Source organism: Varanus komodoensis, unplaced genomic scaffold (assembly GCF_004798865.1).
Source record: "Varanus komodoensis strain SLA01 unplaced genomic scaffold, ASM479886v1 scaffold42, whole genome shotgun sequence".
Taxonomy (NCBI): domain Eukaryota; kingdom Metazoa; phylum Chordata; class Lepidosauria; order Squamata; family Varanidae; genus Varanus; species Varanus komodoensis.
Window position 1 is genome coordinate 4,990,595 of NW_025335972.1, and position 25,202 is coordinate 5,015,796.

Here is a 25,202-nt window from a genome sequence, read left to right on the forward strand (position 1 = left end):
CCTGAGAGGAGCAGAGGCTCTATTAGACTGTGCAAATACAATGGCATTGAGCAGAGATGCCTACTTCTCAGATACTGGAGCTGATGGCATTCTGCCTGGAGCTTTACTGAAGCAGCTCCTTGTCATCCTTACCGTTCCTCACCAGCTCTGCTCTGCCAAGATTGCACGGCCTGCGCCAAATGTGACACATAGTTTTTGCTTTTTAAACTTTTCAAAACAGCCCCCCCCCCACCGTACACACATACTGCCATGACTTGGGCACAGTGGCATCACAGGAAGGCCACATGGGGCATGGCTTTTGCATGAGGAAGTGAGTAGACAAGCCAAGGGCTGTTCATGCTCTCTTAAGAGCCTTGCCTGCATGAACTTTCAGAAAGGTGGCACTTCTTTGGCAGATGAGCAAATTGATAGCGGTGGAGACTGGTGGTTGCGGTGTGAGTGGGGCTGCAGATCCGGCCTGGGCCAGAAGAGGTTCAGCACCAAGGACAGCCCCTTAAAGGCCAGCATGGGGTTCAGGGTGGATGCAGAGCCCTGCAGGCACTGCAGCCCCCAGTCTCCACCTTTCTGAAAGAATGGGCCTGCACAGTTCTTAATGCATATTAAGGTAGATTAAAATTATTAAATATTTAATATAATGGCCATTTTAATGGTGGCCTCTTTGTAAAAAGGAAGGCTGCTTCTTATAAAGGCATGTCCAGCCCGGCTACTCCCATCGCTAATGTTGCATCCTCCAGCACAACCCTGGTGGAGCCCACTGGAGGTGTGGGACTACAGCCTCCACCATTCCTGGCTGGCACAGCAAGGAAATGTGGCCATGCTGGCTAGGGATGATGGGAAGTGTAATGCTGTGCCTCTGGAGGGTATCATGAGGTTGGGAGAGGTTACTCTAACACATTGCCCCCTAACCCGCTGGCTTCTACTCACTGCTGAGGACACAGGAAGCTGCCTTGGACTGTTAGTCTCTCTGACTGGCAGCAGGCTCTGGAACACTCCCATCAGAGGTGGGGCTGAGCCCGCACAGGCTATTGCAGGTCCCTGGCTTCACTGCACGCAGACTTCCCCTGTGGGCAGGGTCCCCGTGCAGCAAATCTGCCCTGGCTCATGCGCCCCGCCCCCTCAGTGAACCATCTGGGGCACGCTTGCCTGACTCCCTCCCTTCCCCACTGAGTGGACATGCAGGCAGGCGAAGCCAAGCTTTGCATGCCTTGCACAGTCCTGGCTGGGACAGTGAGTGATGCTCCACTGCTTGCAGGAGCTCCTGCAAGCACCAGTTCAGTGTGCAGCTGACTCGGCTCCTCCTCCTCCTTCCATGTGCGTGGAACAAGATGGAGCAGCAAAGTGCTGCTCCATCTTGCTGGCACTTGCTGGCATTCCTGCAAGGGATGCAGCAGGCCCCGGGGGAATGTGCTTGTTGTCCCTGAAGTGGGATGGGAAAGAACAAAGGGATTCCTTTCCCCACCTCCTCCCAGTAGCCTCCAGGGGAGAGAGAAGGGCTGCCAGGGAGCCCAGCCCTCTGTGGACTGCAGGGATGGCATGGAGGCTCCCCTTGCCTGAGGGAGCACTTTAGGAAGATCCCAGCCTTTCCTGCAAACTCTCAGCTGTAATCCTGGCAGCCAGGCCCGCCACTGCTGTTCTCCCCACATTGCAGATGGGGAAAGGGGCTGAGCCAGAGTCGCTTGCCCAAGGCCACCCACAGTTTGTGGCTGGTGTGTCACTGGAACCAGGGAATTCCTCTTCACAGTTGCAGCCAGTACATTATAGCAGAATGCTGAGCAGTCGGCTTGGCAACAAACCATCCCGAATATGTGGTCATATACATGTCACTGGAAGCATTCGGCATATTCCATCATGTCTCCAAGCAGCCATAACTATTGGAGAACTCGTGAGTGAGCTCACATAGAAAAGTAATTACTGACAGAACAATTTGCCACCTCTGGGAAAGCATTTCTGCCAGCATCATTCTCTCAAAGAGGAAGCATGTGCTATGCATTTAATGAATTTACCCAAGAATCAAAATGAGAGAGCACAAAACAAGGACCAAATGGTGAGACCAGTGGTCTTTTGGGGTCTGTGCATTCTGCCAAATGGGGCTGAAGAGCTAAACAGAGAACTGTCCACTCCAGCATCTGAACAGAAAAGCCATCTCTCTCCATAATAGGGAATTAGCTTCTTCCCTTTGCTGTCTGAGGATGTATAACTAAAAAGTTTGCAGGATTTGACACAAATTTACAGTACGGGGATATGTCAAGTGTCAGATCCATTCTCTAACCCTAGGATAAGACTGCAGTTTTAACCTGTGTGTTCATACAGGGAAGGGAACTCCATGGCAGCACACATGGCTTCTTGCACGGAGGCTGTCCTTGGCGTCATCGTTCCTAAAAGGGTTGGGAAGAACCACGGGCCCATGACTAGAAGAGCCACCGGCAATGGAACTGGCAGCCTGCCTTGGCATATGAGAGCCAATATGTTAGGCAGAGTAACATAAGGTCACTGAATGTCAGCAGTCAGGTTCTGCCTGCTTTCCCCTTGCCTCCCTGATGTTGCTGGTTCCAGCTGGGCTAGCAAGGCAAACCTGCCTGGGGTGGGGAAGTGCATTCCGGCTATTTACGTATACCCAACCAACAAACAATACAGGGTGCCAAGCTTGGCATGGGATGTAATTACACAGCAAGGGTCTGAGAACTCAGACATGGATACAGAAATGGAGAACAAGCACTGGAAGGAAGATGGAGGTCAGAGATGGTGTTTAGGGGGCAGCCCAGTAGGGCTGGAGCCCTGAATCTCTGGGAGGCCATCTGCCCCCAAAACCTGCCAAACAGGGGCACTTGCTAAAATAAAGGTGCACTGATCCTGTTTCCCTGGGATAAGTTGCCTTTTTGTCCACATCTACTTCACCTTTTGCTTCCCAATTTGAATCTTTCTGCCTGAGGATTTTTCTGAAATCAAATGCCTGCCTCTCCCATAGCCATATATCATGTTTTACAAGTAGGGGTGCCATAGCAGACAGGGTTTGTATGTTAATTGGTGCATGCAAATTGGTGCTTGAGTCCCAAATCTTTTAGGTTCTCAGCACTTTCCTTGAGAAAACTAATTAAATAAGAAAACAGAGAGAAAAGAACTGAAGAAACAGAACCAGAGTTGGGAGGAGACCTAGAGATGGAAAAGTCTGACAAAAGAGAGACTGGATTGGGGAAAGAGCAAGAGAGGAGTACATATACTAACTGGTTTCACATGGCTCGACAACCCACCATGGGTGACAAACCGTACTGATTCCCATGGGGTGGCTTGTTGAAGGCGGCAAGCCATCTTGACAACCCATGCCTAGTTGTAGGGGTTGGTGGTTGAGCCAGTGATAGTTTGCCATGTAGTCTGAACCTGGGTAACCAAATGCCCTGTGGGTACTGGGTATAGGCCAGCAACTTGCTTGGCAAGAGCAGCAAGCTTGCCTGGGCACCTGCCAGTGTCAGCTGCTTCAAAGGTGCCCAAGTGGCACTTGGAGGCAACTGGTGCTGACAGCGTGTGAGCTGTTTTGGTTTGTCACACCTTTTTGTCACTTTCACTTGTTTTCCCCTGTGGAATATGGAAAAGTGCAAGCCACCTTTTCTTAAAAAGAGCTGTCAGCTAATTATCAAAACTTCAGCTCTTTCTGAAAGGGTTTTTGAGCAGGTCTCTCCATAGATCTAGGCAAGGACATAGGCAGGCATTAATGTTCATGTTCCCATCAAGAAGCCATGGAAGCACCTGTCAATAAATCTTTTAAAGAGAGCTGGAGTTTTGAAAGCTAGCTGTCAAAACACCGATTCCTCTTAAAAATGGGTGGCTCACACTTTTCCATATTCTCAAGCAAACAGACTCTTGAAAAGTGGGCTTGGGACATGATAGTGCAAACCACAAACAAGCAAAAGCCAGGAAGATTTATGCCATGAAGGAAGCGTATAGCCACAATCCTCTTTTCAGGAGCATCTTTAATTTCCCTTAACTGTTCAACTTTTGACAGCTGTCAAGAGAAACCAAAAGGGGGACGAGACTGTTGGAAGCTTATTTGTGTAGCTCTCTAGATTGATACATGCTGCAGTATGACAGAAGGTTCCCTGTAGGACACTGATGCAGTCGAGCTTCCAATCGCTGCACTACCAGAACTGGGCACCCCTGCAGTTGCACAAAAGGAAACATTTTTTAAAAATTATACCAGCTACTGACAACCCCTCCAATATGTCACTTTGAAAGGACATGGCTCTCAAAATGGGGATTGTGACAGCTGGCTTTTCTGATCTTGGAAAAAACATGTAAGTGACAAAAAAAGCGACAGTGAGCTGAAAATGGCTCACAATTGCCATGGGGAGGGAGTTGGTCCTGCTGCTGTGTGAAGAACTCATGATGAGCCTGATAGGCTGTCAAGTGCATTGTGAGTTGTTCAGGAAAGAGCCAGAGTAGTTTCTCCCAACATGTGAATGTAACCACTTCCAAAAGGAAACAAGGGAACAGGGAGTGCAGCAGCTGCCATGATTTATCCACCTGGTCCTGACCTGAGAGCCCACTTAACCAGGAATACTTCCTGGAAAGCTGTAGCAGTCATGTAGCAGCAAGCCAGGCGGGGAAGAAACCACAGGCAGGTCACAGTGAAAAGATCCTTCTCTTACATTCAGGGCAGGTGAACCATATCACTATCTGTGCACAACCACTTCCCAGTGTGAATAATTTAGTTTGGAAATAAATATGTGTTGTTTTAGAAGATGTTTGGTGCATTTCTGTTCAGCCAGAACCCTTGCATGGAGTAGGATTTGAGATCTCTCTCCTCTGGAACCCATGACATTGAATTTCTCAGAGACTGGACCCACATGTCTATGGTCCCATAGTTCAGGGTTGGGCTAGAGGTGGGTCCTGGGTCTGAAAAGGCCACATTACAGAATGTAGGGGAACCTTTGTGAAATTAAGGGTCTGCATTTTGACTCTTGCTTATGCTACCTGAAGATGGAGGTGCCCAGAAATGCCCAAACCAAGGGCTAGTGATTGCCAAGCAGAACAGCAGTGTGCCATGGTGTGGAGCCTTTAACTATTTTAGTAATGGAGTGAGCAGTCCTAGGGCCATTAGAAAGTGGGGGCTGTGGGACATTTTGGTTCCCCTAGATCCAAGGTGAGAAGCAGTGCTGCTGCTGCTGCTGCTGCTGCTGGAAATCAGAGCTCAGACTCCCTTCTCCCTCAGGGCTGGCTTGGAAAGAACTATGCTGACTATTCTCCAAGGTCAGGAAAACAACCTCAGAGAAGGGAAAAGGGACATCCTGGTGGGCAGTGAGGGGAGGAGACAAGAGAAGCCAGGATGCAAGTTATCCTGATGCCAAAAAACAGGGTGAGGGGAAGCCCGACTAGCAGTAATGCAAAATGGGAGGACAGGGAGGAAAACATTGCTTCTGCTGCTCCTCCTCCTTTTTTTTGGATGACCATAGGAACCCTAAAGCATGTATATGCTGCCCTTCTGATGAAAAACACCATGCAGGATGCCTTGCATAATTTAAAAGCGACTATTTCATACAGGAGAAAAAATTAACCAAGAAGACAGACTCAGTAGTTAAAACTGGAACCCAAAAAATGTTATTTGTCACATTTATTCAGTGAGAGCCTATCACAATAAGGTGACCTTCAGTGGCAAGTAAAAAGTGGGGGCAGGAAGAAAAGTGTTTACTATCCTGGGGAAAGTCAGAAGACCTTTTATCTCACCCTATTCAAACACGTCACAGAATCATGGAATCATAGAATAGCAGAGTTGGAAGGGGCCATGAAGGCCATCGAGTCCAACCTCCTGCTGTTGCAGGATACCAAGTTACACCATTCCACTCAGATGGCTGTCCAGTTTCTTTTTGAATATCTCTAGTGCAGGAGAGCCTGCCACCTCTCTAGGCAGCTGGTTCCATTGTTGTATTGCTCTGACAGTGAGGAAGCTTTTCCTGATGTCCAGCCTGAATCTGGCTTGCTGCAACTTGAATTGATTATTCTGTGTCCTACATTAGCAAGAAGAGATCTTGACCTTCCTCTTTGTGACAGCCTTTGAGGTACTTATAGAGGGATATCTTATCCCCCCTCAGTCTTTTCTTCTCAAGGCTGAACATGCCCAGTTCCCTCAGTATCTCCTCATAGGGCAGTGTTTCCAAACCCCGGGTCCTTTTTCTTGTCCTCCGCTGGACCCTTTCTAATTTACCTATATCTTTCTTAAATCTTGGTGCCCAGAACTGGACACGGTATTCCAGATGAGGTCTGACTAGTAAGGAGTATAGAGGAACTACTACTTCTCTTGATTTAGAAGTAATATTTCTGTTAATGCATCCCAAAATAGCATTTGCCCTTTTGGCGGCTGCATCACATTATTGGCTCATGTTTAGCTTATTGTCCACAATTACTCCATGATCTTTTTCTTGTTCAGTTCTGTTGAGCCACATCTTTACACCAGATGAGACACAGAGAAGGGCCTCTCTGTCTGAAGCCCTCCCAAGATGTCTTAGGAGGCCTTCTTTTCTGGAAACTGGTCTTGACTTATTTTAAACAAAATTAGATGAAGGCACAATGGCTAGCTGGGGCACTCTGAGAGTTAAATATGCCTAAATACACATAATTGAGAGTGCACGCCTAATGCATGTCTACTTAGAAGTAAATCCCACTGAATTCAGTAGGGCTTACTCTCAAGCAAGTGGGTATAGAATTGCAGCTGAAGACATAAGCATCTATTATTTCCACAATAAGGAATATAGTCCATGGTCTCTTTTGCCACATTTTAATGTTTTATCTCAAAAACATGTTTTACCCTTGACATTTTAGATGTAAGAAAAACTGATATTTAATCAAATCATTAAAAATGTTATGTCACAGCATTTTTGGCCCTGTCTCTTTTGTCATCAAGGTTCTGATAAATCATCTGGTTAATCCTGGGAAGGACCACCATACTCAGGTTGCTGCAGTAGCATGAACAGCATGGGAAACCACAGGCGAATTTGGAGTATCCATTTTTTTGCTTGGCCCTGAGTTTGAATTCTCTCATAACACCTGTGAACAACTCGGGGTGGACAAAAGAAAGCAATCCTTTATCCAGTTTGCTTAACTGGGGCTGCTGCCTCAAGATGCCAAGATATCATCCTGCCTTTGAAGGCTCTTAAAACAGATCACGTGAACTCATGGAAGACAGCAATGGCTGTGAATCTAATAGCTAAATGGAGCCTCCGTGTTGAGAGGGAGAGAACCCCTGAATGCCACACACCAGAGGGCAAACCATCCCAGAGGGCTGTGGGCTTCATCAGGGCTGATGTCAACACTAGACATGTTGGGCAACTGCTGACAGCCCATGCCCCAGCAGGGTCCTGCAGGCAAATGAAACCTGGGGTGTGCTCCTCCTCTCCTTCCATCCGGCCTCTTGGTCTGGTCTGGAAGACAGCCATGGTGGTGAGGAGGAAGAGCCAGCGATGTGCTACCAGCTCACTCTGCCTCTCCGCTTGTCCAACAGGCAAGTGGTAGGGGTGATGAGAAAGGGCAGGAGAGTCCACAGAAGCTGGTGACCACAGTGGTGAGCAGGTGGGCTCGCTGAGGGAGGGCCCTCAGACTTCTCAAGCCAGTAGTGGGCTTCATGCTCAGCCTCTTATTCTGGTTCATCGGAGCTCAGGAGAGGCTGTAGGGGGTGAGGCAATTTGAGAGGAGCAAATCCAGGCTGACATGAATCAGGAGCAGCCAGTAAGACAAACCAAAGAGAGAGTAGGTCAGCCTGAGTCAGTCTGGTCAAGTAGATGCTATCAAACTCAGTCAGATTGTGAGAAATCAAGGGAAGAGACAAGTTAGCTCACAGTGGTGCAGTCATGACTGATTCTCATGAGGAGCAATCAGCACCCCTGAAGAGCTTCCAGTCACAGCAAAGAACTGGAGCCCTCAAGCCTTCAAAAGACTGACTGTGCTTGGCCTTTGCATAGCTCTCTTGTAAGATCTCTTACAAGCAGCCTCTGCCAACCAGGCACCTACCAAATGTGTTAAACTACAACTCCCAGCACCTCCAGTTATGAGCATTTCCTGCAAACATGAGGGCACCAGATTGTGGGAAATGGCTTTAGTACGGTTCGGCAGGGCTCCTCTTGTATAAGCCTTGCTTTTATGTTATAATCTGTACTTGAATGAAGGGGAAACATGCTGGATAGACTCCAGTGTGGAACTGTTTTTTGTTTCTGTTGCTTTTGGGCTGTATCCAACAGCATCATTCCACAAGATCAAATAAGGCTTGTGGTGTTCCACTGCATCCTTGTCTTGTGGGAACAGTTGTCCATGACTCTTGTGTAATCAATAGTGCAGGTAGAAAACTCAGCTCAGTACAGTGAATTGCACAAGAGTTACAGGCAACTAGTTACATCATGGGTTGCATGAGCATATGGCACAACAGCTCGCACAAGTGGTTGTGCAACTACTCTTCCATAAACATAGCTTAGCTGGATTCTCTTGTTACTCCCCCTGTGGAACCTGGCATCTGCTGATGCAGTCTCATTTGCACCAGTGGAAGGACCTCACTGGATATGGCCAGTTGAAAAGTATGCTGGATTTCCATCTTTAGCAACAAAACAACCACCTGCACTTTTCTGAAATTGTATAGCTGATGGTCAAGACAGAAACAATAAGCCTGCATTTCCCAGGGTCCCCTCCCCTGTTTTTCCTTTCAATCAGTGATAGTGTGTTTTTGTCTCTTATGTATTAAATCACTTACCATTATCACTTTCACATCTGCTAATTTGCCTCACAACATATTATGAGTCTATGTTGTGTGTGAGAATGCAAACAGATCCACAAAAAAGAATGGGAGTAGAGAATAGGAAAGTGAGATTTTAAAAGGAAGAAAAAGGATTAAGATATACTGCATGTAAGAGCATGGAAAGAATACTGTAGTTGGAGGAGGGCATGAGGGCCATGGATCCGATTTGCTCTGCAGAGGGCTATGCTGATCGCAATATCAGCGACAGCAGTAGCCCATAGCTTTCCATTCCTGCCTTTCAAAACCAATTTCATCTATTGTGTGAGTCCATTGTGAGAAAGGTTCATCTAGCAGCTGATCCAGCATCAGGTACAAAGACGCCCCAGAGAAAAGGACCTTTGCTGGCGGTTCAAAGCTATCTCAAAGGTTGGCAAGAGTGCCTTTTGCTTTGCGAGTGTTGCCTCGGTGACTAATTCCTTTCTTAAAATTATTTGCGGTTGGTTCTGCATTTCCACTCTTCTTTGGCTCCAGTCCTCGCCAGCTGCAACTGATTCCATCATCCGTGATGCATCAAAGAGTCTTCCTTCAACTTTTCTCCAGGAAAGTTATTTACTGACTGATCAAGCCACTTGCATTAAGTCTCTGCCTCCACACCAGCTGTTTTTGCTCTGACCTCTGCACCACGATGGCTGTTTACTGAAAATAATCCGTGGGGACAGTTGATGGTCAACATCTTCCAGGAATGTAAGCCTTAATAAAAAATAGCTAAGACTCACATTTTGCCATGGAAAAGAAAAGCTAAGAGGCAGCAACACACCCAGGGCCCTGGATGAAGCAGAGAAGATTTGGAAATACAGCTTTGGAGAGTGAGAAGACCCTGGGATGTTCTGGATCTAGAGAAAAAGGTTGCAACTTGGAGGTAGGCCAGCTGTACTCTACACAGCGCCTCCCTCCTCCTGATTAGCCCCATGAATTAGGCAATCTAAGAGAAAGTATGCATGCCTACTCAGGCATACTTTGCATCATTGCAAAGTTTGCATCATTTGTACAGCTTACAGAATTCTTGGTAGAGTGTGATTTTTTTTCTTTTTTTATAATAAGTTTTATTCAAAATAACCCTAATACAAAGAAAAACTAAAAACAACATCAGTCATCAGAAACATCGGACCTGCTGGGTCAGCCTCCACATTTTTTCTATTTATGATAACTTAAAGACGTATTTAAATCTATACGAAGTCCCATTTGTCTAGCCAATAATAAAAAGAGTCCTAAGTTTGATAGAAATCAGTATCTTCTTTCTCCTTCAGTGACAAAGTCAATCTGTCCATTTCTGCACAGTCCAAGATCTTTTTTAGGATCAGTTCATCGGTGGGTGGCTCTTCACTTTTCCAGTGTTGGGCAAATGCAATCCTCGCCGCAGTAATTACATATAAAATCAAGTACATTTCTTGTTTACTAATATCAAGAGGTATAATGCCTAATAAGAAGACTTCAGGTTTAAAAGCTAAGGATTTTTGTAACATTTCCTCAAGCCATTTATGTATTTTAATCCAATACTTTTTCGCTTTATCGCAAGTCCACCACATATTTATTTATTTAACTAGGGTTTTTTTTTTTTTTTTAGCCGAGAATGCACTGAGGTTTTATTGAGGCTTTATGGTACTGGGGGGTTTATTGTATTGGGGGTTTTAATGTATGGTTGACTTTTTTGATGTTGTGAGCCGCCCCGAGGCTTATTGCGATGGGGCGGCATAGAAATGTTTTAAATAAATAAAATAAATATGATAGAAGGTATCCAATTTATGTTTACATTTCCAACATCCATTTGACATATTTGGAAACATCTTGGCTAGTCTATTTGACGACAAATACCATCTATAAAACATTTTATACAAGTTTTCTTTATATGAAGTTGCTAATGTTACCTTAATATTTCTCTCCCACAGCTTTTGCCATTTTTCTAATTCAATATTATATCAAAAGTTTTATGCCCAGGTTATAATAGTTTCCTTAACCTGTTCATCTTCCATTCTCCTATCTAGTAAGAAATTATATAGTCTTTTAATCATTTTCTCATCTGATTTAAGCATCACCTGATCAAATGCTGTTAAATCTTTATAAAAGCCCCACATTCTATAGTCTTTAGCATATCTCGATTGTATCTACACCTTATGCCACCAAGAAATATTAGATCCTTGTTCTTGTATTTCTTGATTCAATTTCAATCCTCCATCATTATCCAAAATGTCATCATATCTTACAATCGCTTCAAAGTTCAATGCATTTGGATATACAAGAGCTTCCATAGGTGAAAGCCGTCTTGGTAATTTATTATACAATTTTGTCTTTAACTTTTCCCACACCGACATTAATGATTTCCTAATATAATGACTTAAAAAAGAGCCATGTACCTTACACTTTTCATACCACATATAAGCATGCCAACCCATTTGCAAATCATGCCCTTCGAGATACAAAATTCTCCTATTTCTTAAGGTTATCCATTCTTTTAGCCATGTTAAAACAAAAGCTTGATAATACAGCATCCAATCAGGGAGACCAAAGCCCCCATTCTCTTTAGCCTCCTGAAGTATTTTTAGTTTAATCCTTGGTATCTTCTTTCTCCATATAAATCTCGAGATTTGAAAATTTAAATCATCAAAAAAATTTCTATCAATTTTTATGGGAATCATTTGGAATAGAAACAAAAGCTTTGGTAATATATTCATTTTAGCTAGCGCTATTCTTCCCAGCAAGGATAATTGCAAATTAGCCCATTTTTCCAAATCACTCTTAATTTCCTTAAATAGTTTATCATAATTGCCTTTCAGAGTGGTACACTTAGCTGTAAGATAAATTCCCAAGTATTTAACCTTTTCAACAATCTGAAAGTCTACTTGTTCCACCAGAGTTTTTCTCTGCTCCTGTGTGAGATTTTTTACTAACAATTTCGTCTTTTCTCTGTTTATTTTCATCCCAGTAACCTCACCATACTCTTCAACCCTTTATAGGAGTTTAGGTATTGTTACTAAGGGTTCCTCAGTTATAAAACTAGGTCATCTGTGAATGCTTGCAATGTATAGCTTTCATCTCTAATTCTAGTACCTTTAATGTCCATATCGTCCCTGATATTTCTGTTTAGCACTTCTACGATCAATATAAACAACAGTGGTGATAGCAGCCATCCTTGTCTTGTATCCTTTTGTATATCTATATTTGTAAATTCTCCATTGATTATAATCCTAGCAGGCTGCTTTTGATAGATGCTTAATATCGCATTAATGAACTTTTCACAAACTCCATTTGAACTAGTTGTTGCTTCATAAATTGCCAATTAACATTGTCAAAAGCCTTCTGTGCATCCATGAATAATAGTGCCATTGGTTTTTCCGTATGTATCTCATAATACTCTAAGATGTCCAGGATAGTTCTCATATTATTCCTTATTTGTCTTTTAGGTAAGAAACCATTTTGATCTGAGTGAATAAAGTCTGTTAAATACTTCTTCAATCTTTCTGCCATTATGGAGGCAAAAATTTTATCATCCACATTTAATAGTGATATAGGTCTATAGTTTTGAATCTGCATCAAGTCCGTGTCCTCTTTCAGTATTAATGTAATATTTGCCTCTGTCCAAGTATTTGGTATTTTAGCATTTAACAATGCTGCATTACATATATCCTTAAGAAGCGTAGCGAAAATTCCTTCAAAGGATTTATAAAACTCTGCTGGTAGCCCATTCGGGCCAGGAGTTTTGTCATTCTTTTGTCTCTTAATTGCCTCTATTACTTCTGTAATTGTTACTTCTTGATTCAATACTTTCTGGTATTTCTCCAGTAACTTTGGCAGGTCTCCCTTTCGGATATATTCGTTTACTTTCTCAGTTGAAATCTCATCATTCTGGTATAGCTTTGCAAAGAAATCTTCCACTATTTTCTTGATATGTATACTTTGTACTTGCAGTCGTCCTTCTCCATCCTTCAATTTACTTAGTAGTCTCTTCTCTCTTTCCTTCTTTACTTTATAGGCTAACCATCTCCCTGGTTTATTAGCATTTTCAAAGAAGTTCTGTTTGGTCAATTTCATTTGCTTAGTGAGTTTGTTTGTATCCAGGAGGTTCAGTTTATGTTTTAGAATATTCATTTGTACCTTAAAGTCTTTTTTGGATGCCAGTGTGGTGTAGTGGTTAAGAGCACAGGACTGGGACTCAGGCGATCTGGGTTCTAGTCCCCGCTCAGCCATGGAGCCAACTGGGTGACTTTGGGCCAGTCACAGACTCTCAGCCCAACCTACCTCACAGGGTTGTTGTTGTGGGGATAAGATGGAGGAGGAGAATGATGTAAGCTGCCTTGAGCCCTTTGTAGGAAAAGGCAGGATATAAATCGAAAAATAAATAAATAAAATAAATCTTCCTGTAATTCTTGTTCACATTTCATCAATTCCTCTACTATTTTAGCTCGTTCTTGCTTTCGCCTTTTATTTATCTTTGCTGAGTATGTTTTTATCAGCCCCCTGACATAGGCTTTGGCTGTATCCCAGACATTTTGCAAGGAGGAAGTGTGATTTTTTTTCTAGAGCAGAGTAGGCCCACTGCTCTGCAAGAAGACTCCCCTATAAAGCTGTGCATCAGGCGAAGATTTCCCAGAGAAATATTGACACATTAAGCACAGGGCTTGGTTTCACTTACTTGTAAGATGTCCTTTGCATTTGCCACCAAGCTCCCCACTCCCTTGGCCCCCTGGCAAGGGCAGAGAACATGGTAAAGGCATAACAGTTTGCCTTTGCACTGGGCCTTTGTAGGAATTGGAAGCAGTACCTGCCAGCAAATGCCCAGAATGGTTAGTGTTAGGGCATCTAATATACCTGTCCTTTCTTCCGCCAATGCTCTGTGGAGCAAGACAGGACTGCTGCCAAAGCACGGTTGGCCAGTTGCTGGAGACCCACAGCCCATGGGCCCACCAGTGAGAACCTGCTTGACCACTGCAGCCTGCTGGTTTACCTGCCTCTTGCCCTGGCCCAGGCAATGGTGGTGAGCAGGAGATGCTGCTCTCTGCCTTTCCCATGGCAGTGAAGAGACGGAGGAGCAGCAAGAACAGGTGGTGACAGTGGCAGTGAGAGGATGGACTCACCGAGGGAGTGAGGCTTGCTGCAGGGCCCTCTAAATCATGGAGCCAGTGCTGGAGCAGAGCCCCACTTCTGCCGCAGCTTCTGCTGCTGCCTCCTGCATTAGGGAGAGGACATACAGAGAGTGTTTCACTTTGACACAAGCTGGACTTTTGTTACAGGCATGCTGACACCCCTTATCAGAAATGGGAGGCATCCTCACTGTGGGCAAGGAGGCAAGTGGACACACAGCACCCTGTGCGTTCTAGCAGCAAAGTGCTGGATTTGGACCTGAGTTCACATCCTGGCTTTCTTAGGCATTTTCTGTGTGCCCTTCTGAGGGAGAGACTGCAAAGTCTCTCCCTCAGCCTCAGGTGGGAATTATCAGTGACCTGGCTCCCGAGCTGTGAACTGTAAGGCACATTCACATGAAGACAGCAGTCCCCTACCTGGAGGGGAATAAATACCATTGCATCCCGAGGGGCTCACTTTTGAGTAGCCATGCATAAGCTTGGAGCATGACAAAATCCTGCAGCTGACAATATAATTGTGATATTAATAGTGCCAATTAAGGAACACTATCAGATGGCTATTGGCATGGTAAGGTGATGGGAAGCATTTTTAGGGTTGAAAAAGTCTTCAGCAAAACTACAAACTTCTCTCCAGCAAGCTACAGTTGCTGCATAGGTGAAGAGGTGGTTCTGTGGCCAAAAGCACTTGTCCCCTTGAGTTCAGCACTTGCGCTCTCGCTCTGTGCAGAACACTTTTGGGTCTGGAAGTTCCTCTGAGTTTTCCACCACCACCTTTTCCCTTCTCCAGGCACCTTCTCTGTAGTAGCAGCTACAAGTCCTGTGAGGGAGAACATGTGGGAAGACAGATTGCATTTGAATGTAATGAGATTTGACCCCTCTTTGCCATAGTGCATGTTCAAAGTGTGGGTTTTCTGTTTTCCTTCATTGAGAGGAAATCGCCAATTAAAATTGGCTTCCTGCAGAGCAATAAACTGTACAGATACTTCTGTGGCTGGCAAGCCACCGGGTTGCTCCTCAGATTCTGTGGACAAGCTGGTTTTTGACCCTTGGCCGTCTTGGTCAGAGGCAGGCGACCAGTGTTCACCAAACTGGCTGGAATGTATGGTAGCTGCAGCCCAAAACTTCTATGAGACATCAGGTTCTGCCATAGGGTGTGCACCACAAGTTTTGGCAGGCACCTGCCCTTTGCAGTTCTGCAGTTCAAATGTGGCATTAGCTCCTCCAGGACAGAGAGCCAATGGCTCACAGAGGAGCCCACTCTGCATTTCAGTACAGGAGAGGGGAAATGCTGCTTCCATGTGGAACAGTGGCCCTGCCAAGAAGGAGGTGGCCAAGTGCATGGGGGGAGGGGGTCTTCTCTGACCATCCTTTCCCCAGTCGGTGCATTATTGCACATGCTGCTTTCATCTGAAACATCTAGGTTGGGGCAGGTGGTAGGAGATACTGGATGCTTAAAGCATTGGAAAATATAAGGTGCAGTTTCCAATGTAAGTCCTACTTTGAGTACATCCATAGAAATAAATGGGAAAAGTTACTTAGTTCAATTCAATGTGTGTGCTCTAACTAGACTTACATTGGATGGATTAACCTAGTTTCTGAATCAATGGTGCCTTTAGGGAAGGACTTTGGGGCAGAAAGTCAGGGCTGCATGCACTAGAATGGCCAGGAGGGCCCCAGTGCAGCAAGGGTTGAAGTAAGTTAAGTAATACACACTAGCATCTAACAAGTACTCTCCCCTGCTCCCAATATGCCCATTAAACCCAGAGTCTACAATTCCTTAATAACACCACTGCCTCGATGCCTCCTATTGCCTCCAGCCAGTTTCCTCTCTTTAGCTTCCTCCTCTGTCCACTTCTAAATTACTTTTTCTTAAACTGGAAATCTTTAGCATGCAGCTTCCCAAGGCATGCATAGATTGTCACAAAATATGTAGAACAAAATTATATCTAGACGTCTATTTTTATCTGGGAGGACAGAAATAGTGAAATCACATCCTGGAACAATTTATACTGTCACCTTACCAAGCAATGCCGATACCCTGCGTGGGATCTTCCTGTACAGAAGTGGGTTGAAAGTGAATTCTGTGTGAGTGTGTATGTGTGTGTGAGAAAGAGAAGCTGCTTCGGTAGTGTCACATCTATGGGGGTGTCATAAATAAGCTTGTGGCATGTGGGAACATATCCTTTCCTTCCAAGCCCAGGAAGCAGACAGGGTAAGACCTGGGAATTTTGTCATCCCTGTGGGGATCTGGCTTCATTCTTGGATTTTGTCTGCAGTCAGGAGAGGCTACAGGGGGCTTTCTCATGCGGAATGGCCCAGTGGCCACCCCTGGTGGCACATTTTAAGCCCTGCTATGACAGGATCTATAATGGTACTTAAATGGAGCCTCCATGTTCAGAAGCAGTATGCAATATTCCTGAATACCAGCTGCTTGGAAACAGTAGCAAGGGGCTGTTGTTGTTGCAAAGGTGGGGAACCTTCCTCCTGTTGTTGGATTCCATCTTCCATCAGTCTGTCAGCATTTTCAGTGGGCAGGGATGATGGGAATTGCAAACCAGCAATATCTGGATGACCACACAGTTCCCATCCCCTGCTGTAGTAAAGTATGTGTGTTATAGAAAATGTTTGCCAACACAACTTTGTTTCTAGGGGTGGAGACTGTGCAGCCCTCTTGGTGCTGTTGGACTCCAACCCATCAGGCATGATGGGTGCCAGGTTCCACACCCGCACTGCATTCCTGCCCTGCTTATAGAGGCATCTGCTTGGCCACAACATGACAGAAGACTAGGCAGAGTTTTGTCTGATCCGGCAAAAGACACCTTTCTGTGGGAGATGGACAGACATGACCCCCAACAGGAGCTGCTCTCAGTCAGCTCCTGTTGATTTCAATGAGGGCTGTGCAGAAGAGCTTCCCGAGGCTCCTGCCCTGGATTAACTATTGTGACTTGAGGACAGCTGGGCTGCAGTCACCACAGCCTTTCCTTTGAGGCATTGGCTTCCTGTCAACCAACGTAGGCAGCTGAAGGGACAAGTGCATACGATCAAGAGCTGTGAGGGCCAGCCATCCCTGTATAAAAGGCTTTAGAAGATCTGCAGAATCAAGCGGTAAAGGTTGCTTCTAAACTGAACTATTGCAGGTGTGGAAAGGAGGGAGGGGCCAGATAGTGTCCCCGTTGTTTCTTTAAAGCGACTCCCCACAGACAGAGAATTGGACTGAAAGGTTCCGCCTGGGTTAGGGTTAGAGCTTACCTTCCCGCTGGAGGTAAGGAACAAGGCTCCTCCTCGCCTGGGAGGCCTGCTTAGCAAAGGCCCGCACTCCGCCAAGAAGAGGGCGGCCCCTGCGCTGCGCCAATGGGATAAATAAGGAAATGGCCCGCCGGCCCTCTGTCGCCCTCTAGCTACGCAACCAGGTAGTGCATTGCGATTACTTTCCACCGGCAAGGAGATCTCGTTACGTTTAAGCGAGTCCTGCCTCCAAGTAAGTAGGCTGCAAAGTGCCAAAATTGAGGTATTATTTCTGTTAGTAATGCTTTAAAAAAATCAGGAAGGACTTCGATGCAGACCCAAACGAGAAGTCACAGAAGAACTGGCTTTCTAGATTAGATCCAGGATCTAAACCTAGTCTAGAATTGTGTCTCCACCTCGCGAAAGCTCGCACGGAGGGCATGCACTCGGTACCCGTGCCAGTGCCCCACTACCGCGCGCACCTGGTAGCATCTTAGCACTTGAGGTGGGCGGCTGGCTTTAATGGCGCTTTGCTGACTGAAAAGCCATAGTTTCACATGCTCAGAGGTACGCTTTCCAAATTCACATCTTTTAAGGCAGAGAGCCTTATTGTAGGGTTCTCTTTTCCGAGCTAGCGCCTTCCAGTTCCGTCAGGTTGCAACCCGGAGCATTCCCCGGGGAGCTGGGAGCTGTAATTCCACTCACTGGAAGGGCACCAGGCGGGGAAGGCGAGCGAGCCTGCGTTCCCTGCGCGCCGGGGAGGAGGGAAGCGGCGAAGATTGCGCGTCGTGGGTGCGCACAGACGGGGCGAGGGCGGGGCTCTTCAGCCGTCTATCTGTCTCGGTTCTTCGAGTCCGCCTGTGCAAACAAGAAGCCGCGCAGGCTGCGAGCGGAGAAGCTCGGGCATCTCATGAAGCGCACGCCCACGCCAGGCTCCGGCGTTGCCTTTCCGGGAGGCTGATGCCTTGCGGGCGCCGTCCCCAGAGGCGCGGTGGCGACCCCGAGTGCCTCCCCTTCTCCGTCTGCTTTGCCCGTTCCTCCCCCCGGTAACTCCACTGGCGGCGCAGTCCCTCCCTCCGGCTCTGGGGGTGGCGCAGACGCGCGGCGGGGACGCTCCGTCGGCTCCAGGAGCAGGCTGGGCTCTTCGCCGTCCTTCTGCTGCGGGAGCAGAAGCGGCAGCACCGCCGCCGCCGCCGCCAGTCGTCTCGGGGAAAGCCGCGAGGGGCACCCCATGGAAGGGGCGTGCGGAGCCCGCGCGAAGACGCCCTGGCGGCTGCCCCCTCTCTAAGCGCTGCTCGGCATGGAGGCTCCTCGGCGGAGTTCGTGACCTGCTGCCCCGCTCGAGGGAACGGGGGCGCCAGCGGCCGGCAGCACTCCTTCGGCCCGCGCCGGAGTACGCGGCGCACGGGCTCCAGCGCCGCCGCCGCCGCCGCCGCCGGACCCAGCCGGCCGCCCCGTGCGTGACTTCTCCGCCGAGCCCGTCCGAAGCCTGCGCGGAGGATGGACGCGCCGCCGCCCTGCTCGAAGAAGAGCCTGTCCCTCTCGCTGCCCGTGCCGCGGGAGGGCCAGGCCACCCTCAAGCCGCCGCAGCACCTCTGGAGGCAACCGCGGACCCCCATCAAAATCAAGCACCGGGGCTACTCGGACACGGAGCGGCACCCGCACCGGCAGATCGAGCGGGCGGACGCCATGGACACCAGCGATCGGCCCGGCTTGAAGAAATCCCGCATGTCCTGGCCGTCGTCTTTCCACGGGACCACCAGCCACGGCGGCAAGCGGTAGGTTCGAGGGCGCCTCGCCACCCACGGGGCGGCTGGCGGCGGGGGGTGGGCCGGGCCGGGCCGCAGCAGTCAGGTGCGCCTGCATGAAGTATGCTCTCCGATGTCCCCTCCGGATGCAATCCACGAACATGTTGGAAGGTTCCTGGTAAACACTTAACCCCAGCAATGAGAAATGTTCCATGCTCTGCCACCGTCATGTGTTTACACCCCACAACACACACCGCGACTGTCTTAACGTTCCGAGTTCCGGGCATCATTTCCACAGTCATGCCTGGCTGGAAGGCGTGCCCTGCTCTTTACCTGGAGAGTCTTTTCCCGCTCCAGCTTCCCCGCAGCTCTGTGGGGAAAACCAATAGTTGCTAAGTAGTGGAGAAGGCGGCTGAGGCACTCTGTCAGCACCATTATTGCTTGACAGCTTCCAGGACTTGACCTTAACTCAAATTCGGGTTGGCTTTGTGATGTCTCAAGTTACAGCTTATTATACACTAAGCACACCAGGGCTCCAAACAGAAGTAAAATTGTCTTCAGGCATTGGCTTATCTCAATAGCCCCCATTTCATCTGTTCAGGGTCAGGTAGTTTATGGTAATAATGCAGTTTCCCCTCCTGACAGCCTTGTTTCTTATTCTCTGGTGAGTTAGAAAACAGAAGCACCGTGCTTTCACAGTTCAAAAATCTTTCTTGTGAGTTGCAGGCAAATGATTCCATTCTATATTTTAATAAACAAATAACACAGATAAATCCTGCAGCCCACATTGTGCACGCAAAGTGTAAAGCAAGAGGAGTGGGCAAGAGCAAATCGCCATGCCAGTCTCTAGAAGGGCCTTGGAGGGGTTACTCACAGTCACGGACTCTGTCAATAAAAGATTTGTCTTATTCATTATGCCCTTCCCCCCTCCCCCTTTCTTTTAAAATGTCAGTCTTATTTGTTTATGTTTTGGTACAGGAGGTTATATGGGCATTAAGTTTTGCCCCCCCACCTCCCATCTTCCAACCTTCTTGTTTCTGAAGAGGGGAAAAAAAAAAAACAACTGAATCACAGTTTTTGCAATGTGTGTGTCAGAATTCCTGTCTCTGGTTCAGCAATTACCCTCTCCCACAATGTGCTGCTTCTTTAAAATCCAGAAGGAGGGTGGGGAGGGCTTTCTGCAAATTTGAAATCTAGCTGATTGATGTGTGTGAAAGAGTAAAAGCAGAGATACTCCAAATTCATAGAATTCTTACTCCATAGTAAGTTGAATCTCAGGATCTATCTCAGTTAGGGGTGGAAAAAAAGATACAACTTCTGTGTGTTTCATCAGAAAAGTACACAGGTGAGCATGGAGGTGAACATGCCCACTTGCAAAATTCCTGCATGTCTGGCTGCTGAAAGGAAAAGCATAGGTGCAGTGGCAGTCTGAAAAGCTGGCAGCTCTCATTCCAGATGATTTTGCTAACTGGTTATTTCTCTTGATTTGAGGAATTAAAGCCATCTTATATATCTCCAGATATGATTCAGACACTCTGCAACCAACTGGTTTCTTTGCCAAATGTTCAAGAGTTCTTCAGCAGGTGGATCTGTTCAGAAAGGATTCCCTGAACAGCAAAAGCATGCAAGACTATTAGCCATAAACTGGAGGGGACGAATTATGTTGCCTAGGTGCGATGCAATCACTGAAACAGCACACCGGTCCCCCAAGTTAGTTCCACAGGTCTGTATCCAATTTGCATATCACTCTATTGATCTGCAGCCAGCAGTCTTGAGGGCCAAATCTGGCCTGCAGTTACCTGTTAGCTTAGTCCTTCCAGACAGAGAACTGTTGCTAACAGGTAGACTGCCACCAGCTGCTTGTGTGCCTCTGGGCTTCCGCACCTTTCTAGGCTTGGGGCCTTTGGCTTCAGATTGATATGGGTGTGCTGGTAGTGGGTGAGGCAAAGGTGAGGGGAAAAGAAGTTTGTTTCTTATAAGTTGGCCTGCCTCCATCCAGTTGCTAACCATAACCTGGTTGTTGTCCTCTGTTTGTTTGTTTATTTAGAGTATTTGTATGTAGTCTCGGGACAGCTTACATAAAATAAAATAAAACATAATACACGTAAAATCCAGATCCACCCTGGCAGCAGATTAAAACCTATACGCTGATATTAAAAGTTATTAAATATTGTTGAAATAAAAAGGTCTTAGCCTGGTGCCAAAAAACAAATAATGATGGCGCCAGGCAGATCTCTCTGGGGAGTGCATTCCATAGCCGGGGCGCCACCACAGAGAAAGCCCTGCTCCGGGTACTTTGCCTCCTGATGTCTTTCACAGAGGGTTCCCGGAGGAGGGCCTCTGCTGCTGATCTCAATCTCAAGGGGCGGGAAGGCAAATACGGAAGAAGGCGTTAGGTCCCAAGCTGTTAAGGGCTTTATAGGTAATAACCAGCAGCTTGAATTGAGCCTGGACTTCGATGGGAAGCCAGTGAAGCTGGTAGAGGACTGGGGTTATATGAGAGTAACGCCCAGTCCCCGTCAGCAACCTGGCTGCTCTGTTTTGCACCACCTGAAGTATCCAGACTGTCTTCAAAGGCAGCCCCATGTAGAGCTCGTTACAGAAATCCAACCCTCTGTTGCCTCTGAGCAGTTTATTCACAGTTTCCCATAACATGGGGAGCAGCCGTAATGGGACCTCAGGGCTCATTGATTCCAGCTTCATCCACTGAAGCAGGATTTATTTGCCCTAAATTCTGAGAGATGCTGATGAAGTGTGTTCTTAAACTTTAAGGCTTAAAGTGATTATGCAGTTTCCTCACTAGGCAGTTTGCCCAGCTGTTCTTGTCATTTAGAAACTTTCCCTAATGTTGACTAGCAAGCTGGCCATAGTCTACCTTGCTTTTAACTTTGGTCCATTGCCTTGTACCAGGCTGGTAAATGACTCTCCCCAGAATAACTTTTATGCTTATGTCAGGTGCATTTTATAGGTGGAAGCAGTTGTTTCAGCTAGGTAATTTTAGGCCCTGCATTTACTGACTTAATGGACTTACTAGAGTAGCAGTGGGATGTGCACTTCATGCAGTTATATGTGTATTTCTTGTGAAGAATGCAATTAATAAATATTTTCCCACTCCCTGCCATTCCATGTACTATAACTGCTTTTTGTTCCTGACATGTTAGGACAATAACAACATCTCCTAGCCAACTAGGATTTAAAAAGAAAGAAAAAGAAATACTCTGAACATGTACAGTGTTTTTGCATTTCAAATGCTCTTAAACTGACAGTGACTACAAGAAAAAATGAAATTTATTTGTGCTGCCTTGATGTGAAATGTGTTTACTTGAAAATGAGCATCACTTTGAGGCAGAAAAGGGTAATATATTTTAAAAGAATAACATAAGCATCTGTAGCTAAGTTCACGCACAGATGGGCACTGTCTGACCATAACATGTTTTTCAGAATGAGAAAAAAGGAAGGATGTTGCAGTGAACGGCATTTGGCCCCACCCTACTTAAGCCAGCCCAGCTGTTGCTGCTTGTTACTCTCTGGGTGGTCATGTGGAAGGCCCCTGGGCTTTGGGGCCAAGGAGTATCTATCCCTGGCTGCCTTGCTGGATGGAAGCACCCTGTGGTATGATTTGCTGGCAGCCTCTTTATCATGGGGGTGCTTGCCCACAGCTGCCTTGCACTCTCCTGGGTCCACTTTGGTCCTGTCTTCCGGGAGAGCAGTCAAAACATCTCTGGCTTCCACCAAAGGTGGCTCTTACTGTGTCTCACAGGTGGATTCCTGCCATCAGAGTCCCTCACCTTGTGCTTCTGTCTGATGGGCAGCTCCAACATGGGAGCTCCAGCTGGCAATGGATGCTGACATATGTCTGGATGTAGCTGAGGGAAGAGTTGGAAGCAGAAGATGAGGGAGGGCGCTGATGAAGTCAGAGAATTGCCATATGGCCACCGAGGACTGCATCTAAACAGGCGTTCTGGTTGGCTTCAGGGAGGGGTCTCCTCAGCCTACTTAACCTTGAGAAAAAGAGGAGAGCAGCTTCTTGCTCCTGTGCGAGCAGAAGAATAGCATAGCCTGTGCCTTTGTGGTCTGAGAGAGACAACTGGTGTGGATTCCCTAAAATTTTTAGGTAATGGCCCTGCTCAGGCATGCTGTGTATGTCTGGATCATGCTTTCTGGTAACACTGTTCATATGTAGCGTTATGCTTTCCATATGCTGTTAAGGGCATTAGGGTGTGTTGCTATGCATATTTAGACAGGAAAATGCCTTCATCGTGGCTGGGGAATGCCGGCAATGGTTTTTCCTGCCTAAACATGCATAGCATAGTGCCTTTAGTTATTCAGATATTTATTAAACTTATATTCCACTGTATTGGCCAGAGAGCCCTCTAAGCAGATTACACTGTTGGAAGGATATATATAACATCAGCCAGCCACCATGACGGGCAGCTGGTACCCTGTTGTTGTATTTTTGTTCTACTTTGCAAAGATGATAGTTGTTTCCCAAAGCAACTTACATTAATTTAGAGCAGAGACTGGTGCTGCCATCAGACTTCCAAACTAAAAAGACATGCAAAGAGAATGAAAGGAAAGGAAGAGGAAGGAGATCAGATGTGCATATATAGGCATTCATACCCAGTTCAGGCTGGGGAATTCCCTTGTGCTGGTATTCTTGGGTAGCAGTTGGTGGTTGCTGTTCCTTCAGCTGGTGGATGGGGCCAGAGTGTTCTTGTTTCTGCAGTCCCAGAGAAACCACTGGTTGGAGTGGAGCATTCTTTCTGCTAAGGAGCAGGAAGTGAGCTTCCCATAGCTGCTGCTTCACTGTTTGATGGATATGGCCAAGCGAGTCTCTTCAATGTAATTGCTGGGAAGAAGGCACCGTAGCCTTGTTCCTTGGCTGCTGGTGGAAGCCAGAGTGGTGCATCCTACAGCTCTCCATTCAGGGGGTGGGGAATAAGAGAGTTATTAACAGGGATGTGTTTTTCTTGCAGATTTGCAGGAATGGAAAGAAAAGTCCAAATGGTAATATTAAGTGTTGGGTTCAGGTTTCTGAGAACTTCAGTGTTCACTTAAAAAGAAACCTGGTCCTTATTCCTGAAAGTGTGTGGGTAGTACTTGCTGGTATCTTAGAAAATGGGCAAGGTTAGGCAGGGTGTAGGACTTCTGGATTTCATGTAGCTCCTTACCATGATTAGCAATAGTAGGTTATGTTGTATGAAATAAAAAATCAAACACATTTGCATATGTTGTTGTCATATGCTGTCCAGTTGTCTCCAATTTATGGAGACCCTATGAATGAAAGCTCTCCAGAATGTTCTATCTGTGACAGACCTGCTCAGTTATTCTGAATTCTAGTCTGTGACTTCCCTAATGAAATGGAGCCAATCCATCTCACATTTGGCCTTCCTTTGGTCTTCTCTGCTTAAACTTTTCTAGCGTGATTGTCTTCTCCAGAGAGTTTTGCCTGCTCATGATGTGCCCAAAGTATGAGAGTCTCAGTTTTATCACTTTCACTTCTAGGGAAAGTTTCGGCTCAATTTGACTGAGGACCCACTTCTTTGTCATTCTGTTGGTCCAGGGTATCCACAAAGCTCTCCTGCAGGACCATATTTCGAATGCATTGATTTTCTTCCTGTCAGCTTTCTTCACTGTCCAACTCCCACACCCAGACATAGTGACTGGAAATACAATAGTGTGGATGATCTTGGCCTTGGTCTGCACTGAAAAATCATCACATTTCATTATCTTTTCTAGTTCCTTCATTGTTGTCCTATGATGAAACAATCCAGAATGAACCATTTGAATATAGATGAGAAAAAATGCACTCTTTTGGTCCAGAACTTGGATTGCCTGGCCACATTGCTCATAACACAGCTCAGGCCCCTCAGTATTTATATCAGTGGGCTACAGTTTCATGGGAAGTGTTGGTTGGCCTCAGGCATGCCAGCTCGCAAGAGCTAAATTTTGAGAACTGTTTCTAATGTGTGATTCTCTCTCTCCACAGCTGGCTCTCAACCTGGTGTATCTTCAGACCTTTTTCTCCATCCCCCCTTTCTCCTACATAAGCACATCAGACTTTAGGCCTGTCTAGTCCAGCTTTCTGCTTCCCACAGTGGCCATCCAGCTGCCTGTGGGAAGCCCACAAGGAGGATGTGAGGGTAATAACCTTCTCCCACTCACATTTCCCAGCAGCTGATAGTCAGACATGTTCCAGTATCTTCTAAAGTTGCCCAGTGCCACACTAGTGCATCTAATCTACTGGAGGGGAGAGAGGCAGCATGTTTTTGTCTTTCTGGTCCATCCCCCCCCCCCCCCCCCCCCCCGTCTTTTGAAATAGGCTTCCTTTGGGCTGGCTGATAGCAGACACCTACTGCCCACAGACAGTCATTAGCCTTAATAGAA